This window comes from Lutra lutra, chromosome 18 (genome assembly GCF_902655055.1).
Source record: "Lutra lutra chromosome 18, mLutLut1.2, whole genome shotgun sequence".
Classification (NCBI taxonomy): Eukaryota; Metazoa; Chordata; class Mammalia; order Carnivora; family Mustelidae; genus Lutra; species Lutra lutra.
Genome location: NC_062295.1, coordinates 22,975,322 through 22,994,896, shown reverse-complemented (window position 1 = coordinate 22,994,896; position 19,575 = coordinate 22,975,322). Strand labels below are relative to the sequence as shown.

The 19,575-nt window shown below is 39.9% G+C and overlaps 1 protein-coding gene across 7 annotated transcripts in view; it reads left to right on the top strand.

The window, feature by feature from the left end:
• The window catches only part of TMEM219 (transmembrane protein 219), a 47,326-nt gene that overhangs the window by 10,608 nt on the left and 17,143 nt on the right, over window positions 1-19,575 (top strand). Inside the window, exon 1 of one of the 7 annotated variants that reach the window (XM_047712928.1) lies at window positions 19,306-19,441. The exons of 3 other annotated variants lie outside the window; for them this stretch is intronic. The gene's annotated coding sequence lies outside the window, so the exon portion shown is untranslated. Of the gene's footprint in view, window positions 1-19,305; window positions 19,492-19,575 lie in introns of those variants that run through there. 3 more of the 7 variants (XM_047712929.1, XM_047712932.1, XM_047712935.1) reach the window with 3 other exon arrangements.

Genomic DNA, 19,575 nt, shown 5'->3' with positions numbered 1-19,575 from the left:
CTGAGTGTAGAGTCTGATGATCCCACCACTCTGAGATCATGACCTGAGCCAAAATCAAGAGTCGGACGCTCAACAGACTCAGCCACCCAGGCGCCCCATTTGAGTTAATTTTTGTTCATGGTATAAAATAAGGGTCCAACCTCATTCTTTTCATCTAGTTTTTCTCTCCCCATTTATCAAAAATGGTCCTTTCTCCATGGAATGCTCTTGACTCCCTTGTTGCAAATCAACTGAACATGTATGTAATGTTTATTTCCGGATTCTTTATTCGATTTCATTGATTTATGTGTCTGTATCCTTACGTGTGTACCACACTGTACGGTTAATGACTGTAGCTTTGTAGTATGTTTGGAAATCAGGGACGTGAATCCTTCATCTTTCTTCTTTTTTGAGACAGTTTTATTTTACTCTTTCTTTTTGGTCTGTTTTGACAATTTGTGTTTCCAGTAATTTATCCATTTCATCTAGGTTTTTTAATTTGTTACCGTACAATTGTTTATAGTATTCTCTTATAATCTATTTTCTTTCTAATTTTTTAAAAGATTTTTAAAAATTTATTTATTTGACAGAGAGAGAGAGAGAGTTTGAGCACAAGTAGGGGGAGTGGGAGAGGGAGAAGCAGGCTCCCTGCTGAGCAGGGAGACTGACATGGGGCTCCATCCCAGGACCCTGGGATCATGACCTGAGCAGAAGGCAGACACTTAACTGACTGAGCCACCCAGGCTCTGTGTTTTCTTTCTTTTTAGAAAAAGTTTATTTATTTATTTATGTAAGTAATCTCTACACCCAGTGTGGGACTCAAACTCATGACCCCAAAATCAAGAGTCATATGCTCTTCTGACTGAGCCAGCAAGGCACCCCTTTTTTCTTTCTGTAAGGTTGGCACTTTCATTTTGTTATTTAATAATTTTAATCAGGGGGCGTCTGGGTGGCTCAGTGGGTTAAAGCCTCTGCCTTTGGCTCAGGTTGTGATCCCAGGGTCCTGGGATCCAGCCCCGAGTTGGGCTCTCTGCTCAGCGGGGAGCCTGCTTCCACCTCTCTCTCTCTTGCCTGCCTCTATGCCTACTTGTGATCTCTGCCTGTCAAATAAATAAAATCTTTAAAAAAAATAATTTTAATCATATCTTTTTTTCTTACTCAATTTAGCTAAAGCTTTGTCAATTTTTGTTAACTTTTTTTTTAAAGATTTTAATTATTTATTACAGAGAAAGAGCATTAGTAGAGTGAGGGGCAGAAGGAGAAGCAGACTCCCTGCTGAGCAGGGAGCCCAATGCGGGGCTCAATCCTGGGACTCCAGGATCATGATCTGAGCTGAAGGCGGACACTTAACTGATTGAGCCACCTAGGCTCCCCTTTTTAAGCTTTTCAAAAAACCAACTTATGTATTCATTGTTTTTCTCTATTGTTTTTTTTTTAAGATTTTTTATTTATTTATTTGACAGAGAGAGATCACAAGCAGACGGAGAGGCAGGCAGAGAGAGAGAGAGAGGGAAGCAGGCTTCTTGCTGAGCAGAGAGCCCGATGTGGGACTCGATCCCAGGACCCTGAGATCATGACCCGAGCCGAAGGCAGCAGCTTAACCCACTGAGCCACCCAGGCGCCCTCTCTATTGTTTTATATTCTCTATTTTATCTCCACTCCAAATTTTATTAATTTCTTCCTTGTTTTATATTTGTGCTTGGTTTGCTCATTTTCTAGCTTCTTCAGGTATTAAAATAGGTTATTAATTTGACTTTTTTTTCCTTTCTACTGTAGGTATTTACAGCTATAAATTTCCCTCTGAGCACTGCTTTCTCTGTATCCCTTATGGAAGATGTAAAACTTATGTTTTGGTATATATATTTTTTCATTTTCATTCATTTCATTTTCACCTCAAAGTATTTTCTAATTTCCCTGGCGACTTGTTCTTTGAATCACTAGTTGCTTATCGGTGTGTTGTTGAATTTCCACATATTTGTGAATTTTCCAGTTTTCCTCCACTTTTGACTTCTTATTTCATTCCATTGTGTTTGGAATTACACTTTGTATGACCCTAATCTTTTAAATTTGTTGAGATTCAGTTTGGGACCTAATATGGTCTATTCTGAAGGATCTTACATATGCACTTGAGGAGAATGTGTTGTTAGGTGGAGTGTCTCCATATGTGTTAGGTTTAATCAGATTAAAACACTGTTCAAATTATCTACATCCTCATTGATCTTCTACTTGTTCTATCCATTATTGAAAGTGTGATATAGAAATTTCCAACTATAATTGAAGAACCGTTTCTTTCTCCCTTCAGTTTTGTCAATTTTTGCTCCATACATTTTGGGACTCTGTTGTTAGGTGTGTATAATCTTTATAATTCTCATATCTTTTTGACAAATTGACCCTTTCATCAATATGTAATGCCCTATGTCTCTTGAAACAAATTTTGACTTGAAGTTTATTATGTCTGATATTAGCATAGCCACCCCTGCTCTCTCTCTCTCTTTTTAAGATTTATTTATTTATTTATTTGACACAGAGAGAGAGATCACAAGTAGGCAGAGAGGCAGGTGGGGGGCGGGGGGAAGCAGGCTCCCCGCTGAGCAGAGAGCCTGAAGCAGGGCTCAGTTCCAGGACCCTGAGATCATGACCTGGGTGGAAGGCAGAGGCTTAACTCACTGAGCCACCCAGGCACCACCCCACCCCTCCCACCGCACTGCTCTCTTTTGATTACTATTTCCATGGAATGTCTTTTTCTATCCTTTTACTCTCAACCTCTTTGTGTCTTTGGATCCAAAGTGAGTCTCTTATAAATAGCATATAGATGTTTTCCTTTTTGTATCCATTCTGTCAATCTCAGCCTTTTAAATATAGAGTTCAATCAATATACATTTAAAGTAATAACTGGTAAGGAAGGACTTACTTCTACCATATTGTTATTTGTTTTCTGTATGTCGTATCCTTTTTTTTTCTCAACTCCTCCATCACTGTCTTCTTTTATGTTTGTTTGATTTTTTTTAGTAATGTAACATTTTGATTCCTTTCTCACTTCTTTTTCTGTATATTTTATAATCATTTTCTTAGTGATTGCCTTCAGAATTACAATTAGCATCTTAAATTTATAACAACTTCATTTGAATTAATACACATGTAGCTTTAATAATATACAAAAACTCTGCTCCTATACAGCTCTGTCCCTCACCTTTATATTGTTATTGTGACAGATTATATCTTTATACATTGTATTGATTAATGTAGATATATAGTTATTGTTTTATACATTTGTCTCACTTTAAAGTAAACTCCATGCCTAATGTGGGGCTTGAATTCATGACCCTGAGATTAAGGGTCACACACTCTAACAACTAAGCCAGTCAGGCACCCTTACATTTGTCTTTTTTTTTTTTTTAAAGATTTTATTTATTTATTTGACAGAGAGAGATCACAAGCAGGCAGAGAGGCAGGTAGAGAGAGAGGAGGAAGCAGGCTCCCTGCTGAGCAGAGAGCCCGATGCGGGGCTCGATCCCAGGACCCTGAGATCATGACCCGAGCCGAAGGCAGCGGCTTAACCCACTGAGCCACCCAGGCGCCCCACATTTGTCTTTTAAATCATACAAGAAAAAATAGGAGTTACAGGGGCGCCTGGGTGGCTCAGTGGGTTAGGCCGCTGCCTTCGGCTCAGGTCATGATCTCAGGGTCCTGGGATCGAGTCCCGTATCGGGCTCTCTGCTCAGCAGGGAGCCTGCTTCCCTCTCTCTCTCTCTCTCTGCCTGCCTTTCTGTCTACTTGTGATCTCTCTCTGTCAGATAAATAAATAAAATCTTTAAAAAAAAATAGGAGTTACAAAATCAAAAATACAATAATACTGACTTTTATGTTGACCTATATAGTTACCTTTACCAGTATTCTTTATTTCTCTATACAGCTTCACATTTTTGTTTTGTGTCCTTTCATTGCAGCCTTAGCATTGCTTGTAGGGCAAGCCTACTAGTAACAAATTCCCTTAGCTTTTGTTTATGTGGGAGTCTTAACTTCTCCTTCATTCTTGAAGAACAGTTTTGTGAGATATAAAATTCCTGTTTGACAGCTTTTTTCTTTTTGCACTTTAAGTATGTTATCCCACGGACCACAATGTTTTCTTTTCTTTTCTTTTTAAAGATTTTATTTATATATTTGACAGACAGAGATTACAAGGAGACAGAGAGGCAGGCAGAGAGAGAGGAGGAAGCAGGCTCCCCGCTGAGCAGAGAGCCAGATGCAGGGATCGATTCCAGGATCCTGGGATCATGACCTGGGCTGAAGGCAGAGGTTTTAACCCACTGAGCCACCCAGGCGCCCCACCACAATGTTTTCTGATGAGAAATTGGCTGTTAATCTAATTGAAGATCCCTTGTACATTACGAGCTGCTTCTCTTTTGCTGCTTTCACTATTTTCTCTTTAGTTTTGGCTTTTGACAGTTCTATTACAATGTGTCAGTGTGATTTGAATTTATTTTACTTGGAGTTCATCCTACTTGAAGTTCATCGAGTTTTTTAGATATGTAGATTCATATCTTTTTTCTTTTTAATCAAATTTGGGGAGTTTTCAGCCATTATTTCTTCAAATATTCTTTCTTCCTCCTCTTTCTCTCCTCCTTCTAGGACTCCCATTATTTTTATGTTAGTATGTGGATTGTGTCCCCAAAGTTTCTCAGGCTCTTCTTCTTTTCCTTCATTTTTTCTTCTTTCTGCTTCTCAGATTGGATAATTTTATTTGACCTATCTTCAAGTTCACTTACTCTTTCTTCTGCCTGTTCAAATCTGCTGGTAAACCCCTGTAGTAAATTTTTCCTTTTCATTGTACTAATCATTAAAAAAATTTTATTGTTGTTGTTCTTCCTGATGCTTTGATATTTGGAGCCTTGCTGACCTGGGAGAGACCACTCTTCCCAGGGCTACCAATTCCTAAAATAGTAAACTACTCATCTTCAAGTGTGCTTTCCATATGCAAGTCAACCAATCCTAAGCCCATACCCCCCAACCACCTCCTTCACCAACCTCTTACGTTCCAGGCCACTATCCTCCTGCCCTAACCAGCCCAAGGCCAGGTATCAGCTGACTAGGGACAGCTTAAACCCTCCAGAGCCTACTGAAATTATTCAACTAGCCAATCCTAAGCAAGCTTACCCTGTTTTCCATTCCTTCCCATGGGAACCACAACAAAAGCTCTTGCCTATAATTTCCTCCTACTCCCTCTGCCTCCTGACTGATCCTGGTGCTTCTCCATGTTGCCCGGTGTGGTGTGCTGTGCTTCCTGCTTCTAGGTATCTCTGAATATAGAAACTTTTTCCTTCAGGACATTAATTTCTATGTTTTATCATACCTGATTAAAATAAATCCTGTGCACATTTTAAAACATCATTGTACTTCAAAAAGTATTGTAATTTTCAGTTACTAAATTCCTATTTGGTTCTTTTCTTATAATTTCTCTTTATTAATACTCTCTGTTTGTTGAGGTATTATTCTGGTTTCCTTTAGTTCTTTGTACATGGTTTTCTTTAGCTTATTGCTCACATTATAGACAGTTAATTTAAAGTCTTTGTCTCAGAAATCCAAAGTCTGTGCTTCCTCAGGAACAGGTTCTATTACTTTCTTTTTCCTGTGAGTGAGCCATATTTTACTGTTTGGTGGTGGTGTTGTTTTCAGGCTTTGTAAATTTTTTTCTGAAAACCAAACATTTTGAAAGTATGATGTGGAGAGGAGAGAAAGAACGAGGAGGAAGGGAGAAGAAAGGAAAATAAAAGAAAAAAATACCTTCTGGGTCCTTTCAGATTGTTTCTGTGTTGAGGCACTCCTTCAGCACTTAGCCAGGCCACACATAACTCTGCCTCATTTAGTGCTTGTGCTGAACCTAAAGACCACCCAGAAATGAAACCTATGGTCTTTTCATGTATTTTCTGAACATGTATCCTGCCCTGGGAGTTTTTCAAAGCCCTGTTTTCCAAAAATTCTCATTACCCATTTTTTTTTCTTCACTGGCTTTTGGTATATCTGTTGTTTGCCTCATCTATTATCTTTTGCCGCAGGTGACACTGGCTTGTTCATTTGGCTTTTAATGTTTTCTGGGAAGGTCCTCAATGTAGCTGCTTCTCTGCCCTGAGGGTGTTCTGAATTAGACAAAATAATTGCATCAATCTTTAAGGGAAGCCATAGCAGGTCAAAACAGACAAATATAATTCCTTAGGAATAAGGTGTATTCTGTTGCCTTTGGGACCAGGTAACCACACCAGAAACAGTTGTCAATACTGTCACTATGCCAGGAAGGGAATGGAGTAAGTTTAACATTAAAATACCACAAAGCTCTCTTACCCAGTTTCTATGAGCTTTCTGTTGGTTAAGAATTTACATAGTTCCTGTAAACCTTTGACTATCTTCCAGAGTCTGATATGTATCATTCTGAGTTCTTTTCTGGGGTTTTAATAGTTCTGGGGAGAATGGGCAGCTCAAGGTTCTATCCTGCCCTTTTCACTGATGTCATTCCATGAGCTCAGTTTGAATATACTAAGTGAGGTATCTGTAAGACACCGGGAATAGACAAAGCTATGAACTCTTGAAGCCAGAGATGTGTCCACACCATTAGATCCCCAGAACTTAGAACCATTCATGGCACACAGGGGGCACTCAGCAAATGTTTGTTGAGTGAATGGAGCTTTTTTTATTATTATTATTTTTTTAAAAGATTTTATTTCTTTATTTGAGAGAGAGAGAGAGCATGAGAGGGGAGAGGGTAAGGGGGAGAAACAGACTCCCTGCTGAGCAGGGAGCCTGATGTGGGACTTGATCCCAGGACTTCAGGATCACGACTCGAGCTGAAGGCAGTTGCTTAACCAACTGAGCCACCCAGGTGCCTCTTTTTTAAAAATTTTAAAAAGGATTTATTTTAGGGGTGCCTGGGTGGCTCAGTGGGTTAAAGCCTCTGCCTTCGGCTCAGGTCATGATTCTAGGGTCCTGGGATCGAGCCCCGCATCGGGCTCTCTGCTCAGCAGGGAGCCTCCTTCCTCCTCTCTCTCTGCCTACTTGTGAGCTCTGTCTGTATCAAATAAATAAATAAAATCTTAAAATAAATAAATAAATAAATAAATAAAAAGGATTTATTTTAGAGAAAGAGAGAGTATGCATAAGTGAGGGGAGGGATAAATGGGAAGGAAGAGAGAGAATCTCAAGCAAACTCCCACTGAGCATAAAGCCCAACATGGAGCTCAATCAATCCCATAACCCATGAGATCATGACACGAGCCAAAATCACCAGTTGGATGCTTAACCCCCTCAAGACATTTGAGGGGTGCCAGGGTGGTACAGTTGGTTGGGCATTGGACTCTTGGTTTTGGCTCAGGTCATGATTTGGGGTTTGTGGGATCAAGCCCCATGTCAGGCTTCATGCTTATCTGGGAGTCAGCTTGGGACTCTCTCTCCCTCTCCCTCTGCCCCTCCCCTCCATGCACACTCTCTCTCTAAAATTAAATATATAAATTTTAGGGCACCTGGGTGGCTCAGTGGGTTAAATCCTCTGCCTTTGGCTCAGGTCATGATCCCAGGGTCCTGGGATCGAGCCCTGCATCAGGCTCTCTGCTCAGCGGGGAGCCTGTTTTCTGCCCCCCTTCTCTCTCTATGCCTGCCTCTCTGCCTACCTGTGATCTCTTTCTGTCAAATAAATAAATAAAATCTTTAAAAATAAATAATAAATAAATCTTACAAAAAAATAAAAATAAATAAAAAGACATTTGAAAATATGGACCTTGGGCACCTGGGTGGCTCATTTGGTTAAGCGACAGCCTTGGGCTCAGGTCATGATCCTGAAGTCCTGGAATTGAGTCCCTCATTGGGCTCCCTGATCAGCGGGGAGTCTGCTTCTCCCTCTGACCCTCCCCCTTCTCATGCTTTCTCTCTCTCTCAAATAAATAAATAAAATCTTAAAAGGAAGGAAGGAAGGAAGGAAGGAAGGAAGGAAGGAAGGAAGGAAGGAAGAAAAAGAAAATATGGACCTTAAACTTGACTTCAATGTATGACCTAGAGATAGGGATTTTTGAATAATCAGTGTATAGATGATAATTGAAGGCATTGATGAAAAAGAAGTTGTTTTCAAATAACATTAGGGATAACTAAATTCCTAGAGGTTCCTGGGTGGCTCAGACATTAAGCAGCTGCCTTCAGCTCAGGTCATGATCCCAGGATTCTGGAATCAAGCCCTGTGTCAGACTCCCTGCTCAGCGAGGAACCTGCTTCTCCCTCTACCTCTCCCTGTTGTGTCTCCTACTTGTGCTCTCTCTCTCTCTGTCAAATAAATAAATAAATAAAATCTTAAAAAGAAAAAAAAAAAGGAATAACTAAATTCCTTTTTAGGACAAAGCAAAATTACTATTGTCACCTGCCCCCTGTAAAGTTAATGACTGCTCCTGTGTGCCCTTCCAGATCCTTTATTATCTATTTTTATTGTATATGTATATAGTATATATGTGTATATACATACATATGTATATATGTGAAATTACATAAAATATATGTATATATAACTTTATATAAAATTATATCTTCTACATACATAAATATTTGATATCTTGGAAAGATAACAGTAAAGTTTATATAAAATATTCAAGACATTATCCTAGATGCAATATACTTCAGAAGTTAAAGACACAGATCTAGATATAAACTGCCTCAGTTTAAATACTTGCTCCACCATTTATTAGATGTATAATTTTTGTAAAGCACTTTAACTTTCTTCATCTATAAAGTGGAGTGGTGATAATAAATGATCTGTTTCTTGTGTAGTGTTTTAGATTTAAATGAAATAATCCCGGGCGCCTGGGTAGCTCAGTGGGTTAAGCTCCTGCCTTCGGCTCAGGTCATGATCTCAGGGTCCTGGGATCGAGTCCCACATTGGGCTCTCTGCTCAGCGAGAAGCCTGCTTCCCCGCCCCCCTCTCTGCCTGCCTCTCCATCTACTTGTGATCTCTCTCTGTCAAATAAATAAATAAAATCTTTTAAAAAAATGAAATAATCCCTATAAAGGCCATGGTACCATGTCTGGTACATGGCAAACCTTCAATAAAAGTTCACTATTTGAAATGAACAATCAGAAAAGCAAGTCAAGAAAACAATGCCATTTATAACAGCATCAAAAAGAATAAAACACTTTGGAATAAGTTCAATCAATGAGGTGTAAGACTTGTACACTACAAAACATTGGTGAAAGAAATTAAAGAAGACCTAAATAAATAGAAAGGCATCCTGTGTCTTGGATTAGAAGACCTAAAATAGTAAAGACGATAATACTAATCAAAGAGATCTCTAGATTCAATGCAATCTCTATCAAATCCCAATGATGGGTTTTGTTTTTTTTTCAGAAGTGGAAAGGCCAACCCTCAAATTTATATGGAATTACAAGGAAACCTAAATAGCCAAAACAATCTTGAAAAAGAAGAACAAAGTTGGAAGACTCATACTCCCTGATTTTGCCACTTCCTACAAAACTACAGTAATGGAGACAGTGTGGTATTGGCATAAAGATGGACATATAGACCAGTAGGATAAAATTGAGAACTCAGAGATAAACCTTCACATCTAAGGTCAATTGATTTTTTTCATACTTCTCAATTATCAATTTTTGCATGTTTTATATAATAAGTAATGCATTAGTAAAATATTGTAAAAAAAAACTTTTACAAGTAAACAGTTATATTTATCAAAAGTATAGACTCAAAAGTTCTTCCTGATAGAAGTGCATGATCAAAAAGATTTGGACAATAATATAATTGGAAAACAACTTTTTCATCAGTGGCTTCAATTACCATCTATACACTGATTATTCAAAAATAGACGTGAAAAAGTTTGTGAAAAATGATTAGATCCCAGAGAGGGAGACAAACCATAAGAGACTATTAATCATAGGAAAAAAACTGAAGGTTGCTGGGGAGGGGAGGGTTAACTGGGTGATAGACATTAAGGAGGACATGGGATGTAAGAAGCACTGGGTGTTATATAAGACTAATGATGAATCAGTGAACTCTACCTCTGAAGCTAATAATACACTATATGTTTATTAATTGAATTAAAATTTTTAAAAAATGATTAGATCCATATTTTGCAAGTCTTGAAACACTGGCCAGTAGCCATGCTTCTATGTATGGTTAAATGATTGACAAGTGTGCCAAGATCACTCAATGAGGGAAACAACAGTCTCTTCAAGAAATGGTGCCAGAAAAACTGGATATCCACATGCAAAAGAATGAGGTTAGACCCTTATACCACATACACAAAATTAATTGAAAATGGATAATAAAACTAAATCTAAAAAACTAAAACTATAAAACTCTTAGAAGAAAATATAGGGACAAAGCTTCATGACCTTGGCAATGATTTTTTTAAATATTGCATCAAAGCACAAGCAACAGAAGAAAAAAAATAGAAAAATTAGACTTCATTAGAATGAAAAACATATATCAAAGGGCACCATCAGCAGAGTGAAAAGACAACACACAGAATGGGAGGAAATATTTGCAAATCACATATCTGATAAGAGATTAATTACAGAATAAAGAACCCCTACAACTCAAATGACAAAACCACAAACCTAACTCAAAAATGGACAAAGCACTTGATTTTTTTTCAAAGAACACATACAAAAAACAAATATGCACATGAAAAAAATGTTCAATGCCATTAGTCATTAGTAAATGCAAAGAAACCAGCAATGAGACACCACTTCCAATGCAGTAGGTTGGCTGTTATCAAAAAGATAATAATCAGTGTTGGTGAGAATGTGGAGATATTGGAGCCCTTGCATGTTGCTAGTGGGGATGGAATGTGCTGTGGCCACTGTAGAAAACAGTCTGGCAGCTTCTCAGAGTTATACCTAGATCCCCATAGGACCAAGCAATTCCATTTCTAGGCATATAAGATTTGGAAACAAGGACTCAAACAGTTGCTTGTACACCAGTGTTCACGGCAGCATTGTTCACAATAGCCAAAATTTGAAAACAATCTTTGTGTCCTTCTACAAAGAAATGAATAAATAAAATGTGATGTGTATATGCAATGGAATATTATTCAACCTTAATAAGAAAAGAAATATTGGCAGATACTATAAAATGGATGAGCCTTGAAGACATTATGCTAAGATAATTAAGCCAGACACAAAAGGGTAAATAGTGTCTGATTCCATTTATATGAAATATCTAGAATTGACAAATTCATAGAAATAGAAAGTAGAAAAGAGTTTCCTGGTGTCAGGGTCAAGGGGATAATGGGTAATTGCTTAATGGTTACAGAATTTCTGTTTGGGGTGATGAAAAGTTTTGGGAAAAAATAGTGGTCATGGTTGTACATTATGAATGTAATACTACCAAGTTGTACACTTTAAAATGATTAAAATGGCAAACTTTATGTTATCTGTATTTTATCACAGTAAAAAAAAAAAAACTGGGCAGAAAAGATAGGCAGGTTTTGGGGCACCTGGGTGGTCCAATGGGTTAAAGCCTCTGCCTTCGGCTTGGGTCATGATCCCAGGGTCCTGGGATGGAGCCCCGCATTGGGCTCTCTGCTCAGCAGGGAGCCTGCTTCCTCCTCTCTCTCTCTCTCTGCCTGCCTCTCTGCCTACTTGTGATCTCTGTCTGTTAAATAAATAAATAAAATCTTAAAAAAAAAAAAAAGGCAGGTCTTCCTTTAAAGAAACTTACAATCTAGTTAAGAGAACTTGGACATTTAAAGAAATAACACTATGTATTTGATGATAGCGTGGGAATAGAGGTTTCCTTTGGACAGAGGAGATGGGGAATGACTGGAAAGGGGAATGAGGGAAGTTCCTGGAGTGATGGAAATGTTTTATGTTTTGATTGTGGTGTTTACATGGGCATTACATTTGTCAAAATTTATGAAATTTCATACTTAAGATCTGTGCATTTTTGTGTAAATTTCACGTTGGGGGGGCATTATTAGCTACTACTAATCCCTTGACTATAATACATATTGCAGTCAATTTCTCCTACTTCTCATTTGTATGAAATCCTTCATCAAATAGAGACTTAAAAAAAATTTTTTTTTTGGTACCTCCTAATCCCCTTTATCTGCTTTGCCTATCTCCCCATCCACTTCCCCTCTGGCAATTCCCAGTTTGTTCTCTGTATTTAAGACTCTGGTTTTTGTTTGTTTTGATTTTTTAATTACACATTTAAGTGAAATCAGATGGTATTTCCCTTTCTCTGACTTATTTTATTTGGCATAACACCCTCTAAGTCCATCCATGTTGTTGCAATGGTAAGAGCTCATTCTTTTTTAAGGCTGAGTAATATTCCATTCTCTATATATGCTATATCTTTATCCATTCATCTATGGATGGACACTTGCTTCCACATCTTGGCTACGTGAATAATGCTTTGATAAACATAGAGTTACATGTATCTTTTTGAACTAGCATTTTCATTTCCTTTGGCTGAATACCCAGTAGTAGAATTACTGGATTGTACAGAATTTCTATTTTTAATTTTTTGAGGAAATGTCATACTGTTTTCCACAGTGGCTGCACCAATTTACATTCCCACCAACAGTGCATGAGGGTTCCCTCTTCTCCACATTTTTTTTTTAAGATTTTATTTATTTATTTGACAGGGTGAGAGAGCACAAGCAGGCAGAGCAGCAGGAAGAAGCAGGCTCCCCACTGAGCAGGAGCCTGATGCAGGGCTGGATCCCAGGACCCTGGGATCATGACCTGAGCAGAAGGCAGCGGCTTAACCCACTGAGCCACCCAGGCGCCCCATCTTTTCCACATTCTTGCCAACACTTGTTATTTATTGTCTTTTTAAAACATTTTTTAAAATTTTTAAAAAGATTTTTATTTATTTATTTGGCAGACAGAGATCACAGGTAGGCAGAGAGGCAGGCAGAGAGAGAGGAAGAGAAGCAGGCTCCCTGCTGAGCAGGGAGCCTGATGCGGGGTCCCAGGACCCTGGGATCATGACCTGAGTCGAAGACAGAGGCTTTAACCCACTGAGCCACCCAGGCGCCGCTATTTATTGTCTTTTTGATATTAGGCATTCTGACAGCTGTGAGGTGATATCTCCTCGTGATCTTGACTTGCATTTCCCTGATAATGAGTCATTTTGAGCATCTTTTTATGTGTCTGTTGTACATCTTATGTCTTCTTCAGAAAAATGTCTATCCAGGTCCTTTGTTCATTTTTATTTTTTATTTTTTTAAAGATTTTATTTATTTATTTGACAGAGAGATCACAAGCAGGCAAAGAGGCAGGCAGAGAGAGAGGAGGAAGCAGGCTCCCTGCTGAGCAGAGAGCCCGATGCGGGGCTCGATCCCAGGACTCTGAGATCATGACCTGAGCCGAAGGCAGCGGCTTAACCCACTGAGCCACCCAGGCGCCCCCTTTGTTCATTTTTAAATTGGATTTTGGCGGGGAGTGAGTTGTACAAGTCCTTTATATATTTTGGATATTAACCCCTTATCAGATATATCGTTTACAAATATTTTCTCCCATTCACTAGGTTCCCTGTTTGTTTCGTTAATGGTTTCCTTCACTGTGCAAAAGTTTTTTATTTTGGCATAGTCCCAATCGTTTATTTTTGTTTTTGTTTCCTTTATCTGAGGAGATATATCCATATATATGTTACTAAGGCTGACGTCCAAGAGATTACTGTAGAAGCTTTTAATTTCCAATAGTTAAGTTGATCCATTTTTTTTCATTTACGGTTTCTGGTATTTATGTCTTGTGTTAGAAGATATCTTATTCCAGGTTTGCAAACATATCCTATTTTTTTCTCAACATTTGTATGTGTATGAATGTGTGTGTGCGCACACTTGTATGTGTGTATTACATGTAGCTGTTTACTAGTTGAAAACCATGGATGAGTTTCCTAACATTGCTAAGCCTTGGTTTTCTCACTTGTAAAGTAGGGCTAATGCTGATTTCATTTTTTTATCGATAAGATGACATTTGAGGGCCATTAAATGTTTGACCCATTTAGAAGTTATTCAGAAGAGAGTAGCTATTTTTTACATTATGGTATCATTTATTATAGTATTTGACATTTTGTCATAATTTTTTGTGCATCTGTCTCTTTCACTAAGGTTTTTCATTGTTAGAAATGTGGCTTCCCTCAGTGCCTAACCAAGCACCTGGCATTAAACAAGTGTTCAAATGTCTGCTGAATGAATGAATGAGTTGATTGAATAGATGAACAACACAGGATAAAAACCAAGAATTTAAAGGAGAAAGATTAATTTTATCAAGCAGTCTTGATATTGAAGACAAAATTGAAGTCCAATTGAAGAAACCTTCTGAAATATGTAGGGGCTCTTGTGCAAGGATGGGCTCCAAGGATGGGCTCCAAGAGGCTCCAAGAGGGCTGATTGAAACTGTATATAAACATTCAGACAAAAGTGCCTTTTTCCAGGGAGAAGGTCCATAGACAGATTACTTTCCAGGAGGCCAGGGATCTTGACTACTTTGTCCACCATTGTATTCCCAGCTACCAGAATACTGCCTGGTAGCTCAGAGATGTTTGTTGAATGAATATCTGACTGAATGAATAGCTTTCATCAGATTTTCACAGGAGTCTGTGACTCCAGAGAGCTTTAGAGCTTGATAATATAGAAGGAAAAAAAATAATATAGAAGGAAATTATATAGAAATATATAAATATTTTAAAATAGAGAAAAAATAATATAGAAGGAAAAAAACCAAACAGATCCCTGAGAGCTTTTATCTGGACCAGAGCACCTAGAAGAACGTATCATTGTGGAGTGATGGAGGAACCCCTTCCCCCATTCCTTCCAAAAGACTGGGTGATTCCCTTCTCAATTGGCTTTCTGATTCTCACATTTGTTTGTGGTCATGCTTGAATCATAAGGCAGCTTCTGCCTCCTATTACTGGGTGACCTTGTCTGAATTATTTAAGCTGTCTAGGACACGTTGTCTCCAATAACATCCACCTTCAGGATCTGATGAGTGGATTACCAAGTCAGAACATTGGTATAAAGCTGGCAGATCACGGTGCACAAACAATTCTGTGTCCTCTTGTGCTCCTCCCCACCCCCCATTTTTTTTTCTGTATAAGACATTTGTTTATATCCATTTACCCTGATTCCCAGCCTTCAGGCAATTCCTTACTCTAACCAGTTAGTCTCCAGTGGTCCGTAGAATTTGTTCATTGGGCTACATAAGTAAATGTCAATTGTGGTCATTTACAAGAACTGCTGTCCAAATATGTCTAATTACTCTGCATTACAAGAATAATGAAGGGAAACTCACATTTGTTGACTTCCTATTGTGTACTAGCACTACACTGGGCACTTTCATGCCTTATCTTTTATCCTTCAAATTAGACTTGTCATTAAGTAGAAACATTGACGAAATTTTTGCTATATGGATATTAATTTTGTGCCTGGACCATAGAAGGCACTAAAAAAATAACTGTCAACCAAATAAACTTTCTTTTACCTTTTAAGCTAAATTTCACAAATATTCAGCATGGGCAGATGTGCTTCCAATCTTAAAATGAAACTGAAAATTGGTAAGTTCCTCGGAAACTGGCCTGTAAGAAGCCGTTATCAATACATTAAATAACAAATATTTAGAGTAAATACTGTGCTCAAACTATGAAAAGATGGACATGTGGATGGCTCAGTAGGTTAAGTACCTGCTCAGGTCCTGATCCCAGGGTCCCGGGATCAAGTCCCACATTGGTCTCCTTGCTCGGTGGCAAGCCTGCTTCTCCCTTTGCCTACTTCTTCCTCTGCCTTCCTTCTGCTCCCCTTGCTTGTGCTCTCTCTGGCAAATAATTAAATAAAATCTTAAAAAAACAAAACAAAACTATGAGAAGACCTGGGGCTTACGGAGCATAATATTCCAGGAACTGAGGTGCTGGCTTGTGAGACAAGACTAAGACTAGGGAAAGGTGACCTCACCGGCTCAGACTAGGCCAGGTGTGACTGAGAGTTGGTTGGGCAGAGACTTTTGCAGGTTTTCAGAAGAGATCTCTTGACAGGACTGAGCAAGGAGGATCTCGTGGGAAAAGACTAGATTCAGTGTTGGGACACTTGGGTTCTGTTCTCGATGAGGCTTAACTGGTTGGGAGACTTAGGGCAAGTCCCTTAACCTCTCCAGACATCAATTTAGCATCTGGAAAATAAAGTGAGGGTGGGGGGTGATTATTGTTGAACTTGTTCAGTTACTGAGTGCCTTCCAGTTCTTAGGTTCTAAAATTTTCTGTCAGCCACACTTATTTTTCCTTTGAGAAGAAAAGACTTCCTATGTTTGGAATTTCAATTAAGTCAATCAGTGGCATTCATGAGCCACTATGCTCAAGGGGACAGTGCCATAAGTTCCCCCCACATACACACATACACACCAAGGTTTTTTTAATGATTGTTATTTTTAATGGTGACAAAATATACATAACATAAAGATTTACCATCTTAACCACTTTTACATGTACATTTTTAAGTGTAGAAATTCAGTAGTGTTAATTACATTCACCTTGTACAATCGTTACCATCATTCATCTCCAGAATTCTTTTCATCTTGCAAAACTGAGACTCTGGGGGCGCCTGGGTGGCTCAGTTGGTTGGGCAACAGCCTTCGGCTTGGGTCATGATCCTGGAGGCCTAGGATCAAGTCCTGAGTTAGGGTCCCGGCTCCACAGGGAGTCTGCTTCTCCCTCTGACCTTCTCCCCTCTCGTGCTCTCTCTCACTTTCTCTCTCTCTCTCAAATAAATACATAAAATCTTTAAAAACAAAAGTGAGACTTTGTACCCATTAAACAATAATAACTCCCCATTCCTGTTCTCCCCCCACCCCCCACCAGCCCCTGGCAACCACCATTCTACTTTCTGTCTCTATGATTTTTTTAAGATTTTATTTTATTTGAGAGAGAACGCACACATGTGCATGAGCATGAGAGAGAGAGAGAGAGAGAGAGCAGGAACAGGGGAAGGGGGAGGAGCAAAGGGAGAAACAGAATCCCCGGTGAGCAGGGAGCCCGATGGCTTGATCCCAGCACTCTGGGATCATGACCCGAGCCGAAGGCAGAGCCACCCATGCACCCCAGTCTCTATGATTTTAACTACTCTAATTCCACGTATCAGTGGAATCTTACAGTATTTCTCTTTTTGTGACTGGCTTATTTCCCTTAGCAAAATGTCCTCAAGCTTCATCCATGTTACAGCATGTATCAGAATTTCCTTCCTTTTAAAGGCTGAATAATACTTCATTGTATGTATAATCCATATTTTGTCTATCCATTCATCTGTTGATGGACCCTTAGGTTGCTTCCACCTTTTAGCTCTTGTGAAGAATGCTGCTATGAACATGGGTATACAAATATTTTTTAGAGATTTTGCTTTCAGTTCTTTGGGGTATATACCCAAAGTGGAATTGCTGGATAGTATGGTAATTCTATTTTTTTAAATGTTTTTTTAAGTAATCTCTTCACCCAATGTGGGACTCACACTCACAACCCCAAGATCAAGAGTCACACACTCCACTGACTGAGCCAGGCATTATGAGCCCCTCATAATTCTACTTTTAATTTTTTGAAGAGCCACCATTCTGTTTTCCCTAGTAGTTGTACCATTTTTTTAATTAAAAAAATTTTGTAAAGATTTTATTTATTCGACGGAGAGTGACACAGCAAGAGAGGGAACACAAGTAGGGGGAGTGGGAGAGGGAGAAGCAGGCTTCCCGCAGAGCAGGGAGCCCAATCTGGGGGTTGGATCCCAGGTCCCTGGGATCATGACCTGAGTTGAAGGCACTATGCTTAAGGACTGAGCCACCCAGGCGCCCCACTTGTACCATTTTAAATTCCCACTCACAGAGCAAAAGGGTTCTAATTCCTCCACAGCCTTGTTAACACTTCTTTTCTTTCTTTCTTTTTTTTTTTTTTTTTAACAGTAGCCACCCAATAGCTGTGAGATGTATCTAACTGTGGTTTTCATTTGCATTTCCCTAATGATAATGTTGAGTTTCTCTTCGTATGCCTATCGGCCTTTGGAGAAATATCTTCAAGTCCTTTGCCTACTTTTTAACCAGGATTTTTGTTGTTGTGTTGCACTGTTAAGAATTCTTTATATATTCTATATATCATTTACTCTTTAGCAGATACATGCTTTGCAAATATTTCCTCCCATTTCATGGGTTGCCTTTTCATTCCGTTGTGTCCTTTAATGCACAGAAATTTTAAATTTTGATGTAGTCCACTTACCTTTTTTTTTTTCTGTCTGTGCTTTGGGTGTCATACCCAAGAAATCATTGCCAAATCCAATGTCATGAAGCTTTCCCGTTTTCTTCTAAGAGTTTTATACTTCCAGCTCTTACATGTAGATCTTTGGTGCATTATGAATTAACTTTTGTAAGTGGTGGAAAGTAACAGTTTAACTTCATTCTTTCACATGTGAATATTCAGTTCCCAATACCGTTTGTTGAAAAGACTAGATTTACCTCATGGAATGGTCCTGGCACCCTTGTTGAATCTTATTTTACCGTATGGGAAAGGGTTTTGGGAAGCGGGTGGAACACGAGTGACCCGGTCTCTGTCTTAGCAACTCGCTAGAGTTGAATACTAAGATTTTGTTTGAAAGAGCATTTGCCCAGAGCGGTTCAGTGCTCAGTGCACACTGGGCCCATGTTTTCCCACACTTGGTCTCTTAAGCTTCCCATCCAACCAGTGAGGTAGGTGGGTTGAACCCCTTCACCAAACTCAGCTCCCCAAAAGAGCATGGTCATGACTTGTGCAGAGACAGGTACAAAGTTAGGATTTGAACCCCGGGCTCCTGGCTCCTCCATGCGTCCTGCTGTTCAGGTAAGGTGGACTTTGGTGTTCTCATCTCTAAAATCTGGGCAGAAATGAAACGAGATAGCCTCTATTGAGCAGTCTGGCAGCTGTAGGATTCTAAGCATTAAGGACTCACTAAAACCAGGGGACCAAACGTGAGGTGCAGACATTGGGCCTGCAGAGAAAAGCGCAGCCCGAACTGTCTGCAAGGCCAGAATCTCAGGGCTGGAATTTCGCCCCACCCCGCTTCCCCAGCCGGGCAGACCCCAAATTCGTACCCGGAACCTGGGCGCGGCTGGGCTGTGCGATTGGCGCGGGAGGGGGACGGGCAACAGAAAAATGCCTGCTACGCGATTCTCGTTCAAATGCCCCACAGCGTCTCCGGAGTGAGGCTTTACAGTTCTAACAACGTCTCCACAATCAGCTCCTTTGCCTTCTCTCCCTTTTACTCACCTACCGCGGAGTACGTTCTTCTCCGTTGCCCCTTCACTGGGTTCCTTCTTGGTACGCCCCCACCCAGCCTGGGAGGGGCCGGGCTGCTGCCCGCGTGGACAGCGCGCATGCGAATCCCCACGGTGGGTGGGGGGAGCACGGACCCCGCCCCTCGCTGCTCCACGCGTGACGTCGCGGGGGGCGCCGGCCTCCGCCCGGCTCCGAGCGGTGAGAGGGAGCGGCAGGCGGATCCGACGCCGCAGGACCGGGAAGGGATGGTGCGGGTGTTGAGTTCCTGCAGGAGGGGCTTTGCGGGGGGGAGGGGAGGCCCAGGGGCACCACCTGCGGCTGAACTCAGGCTC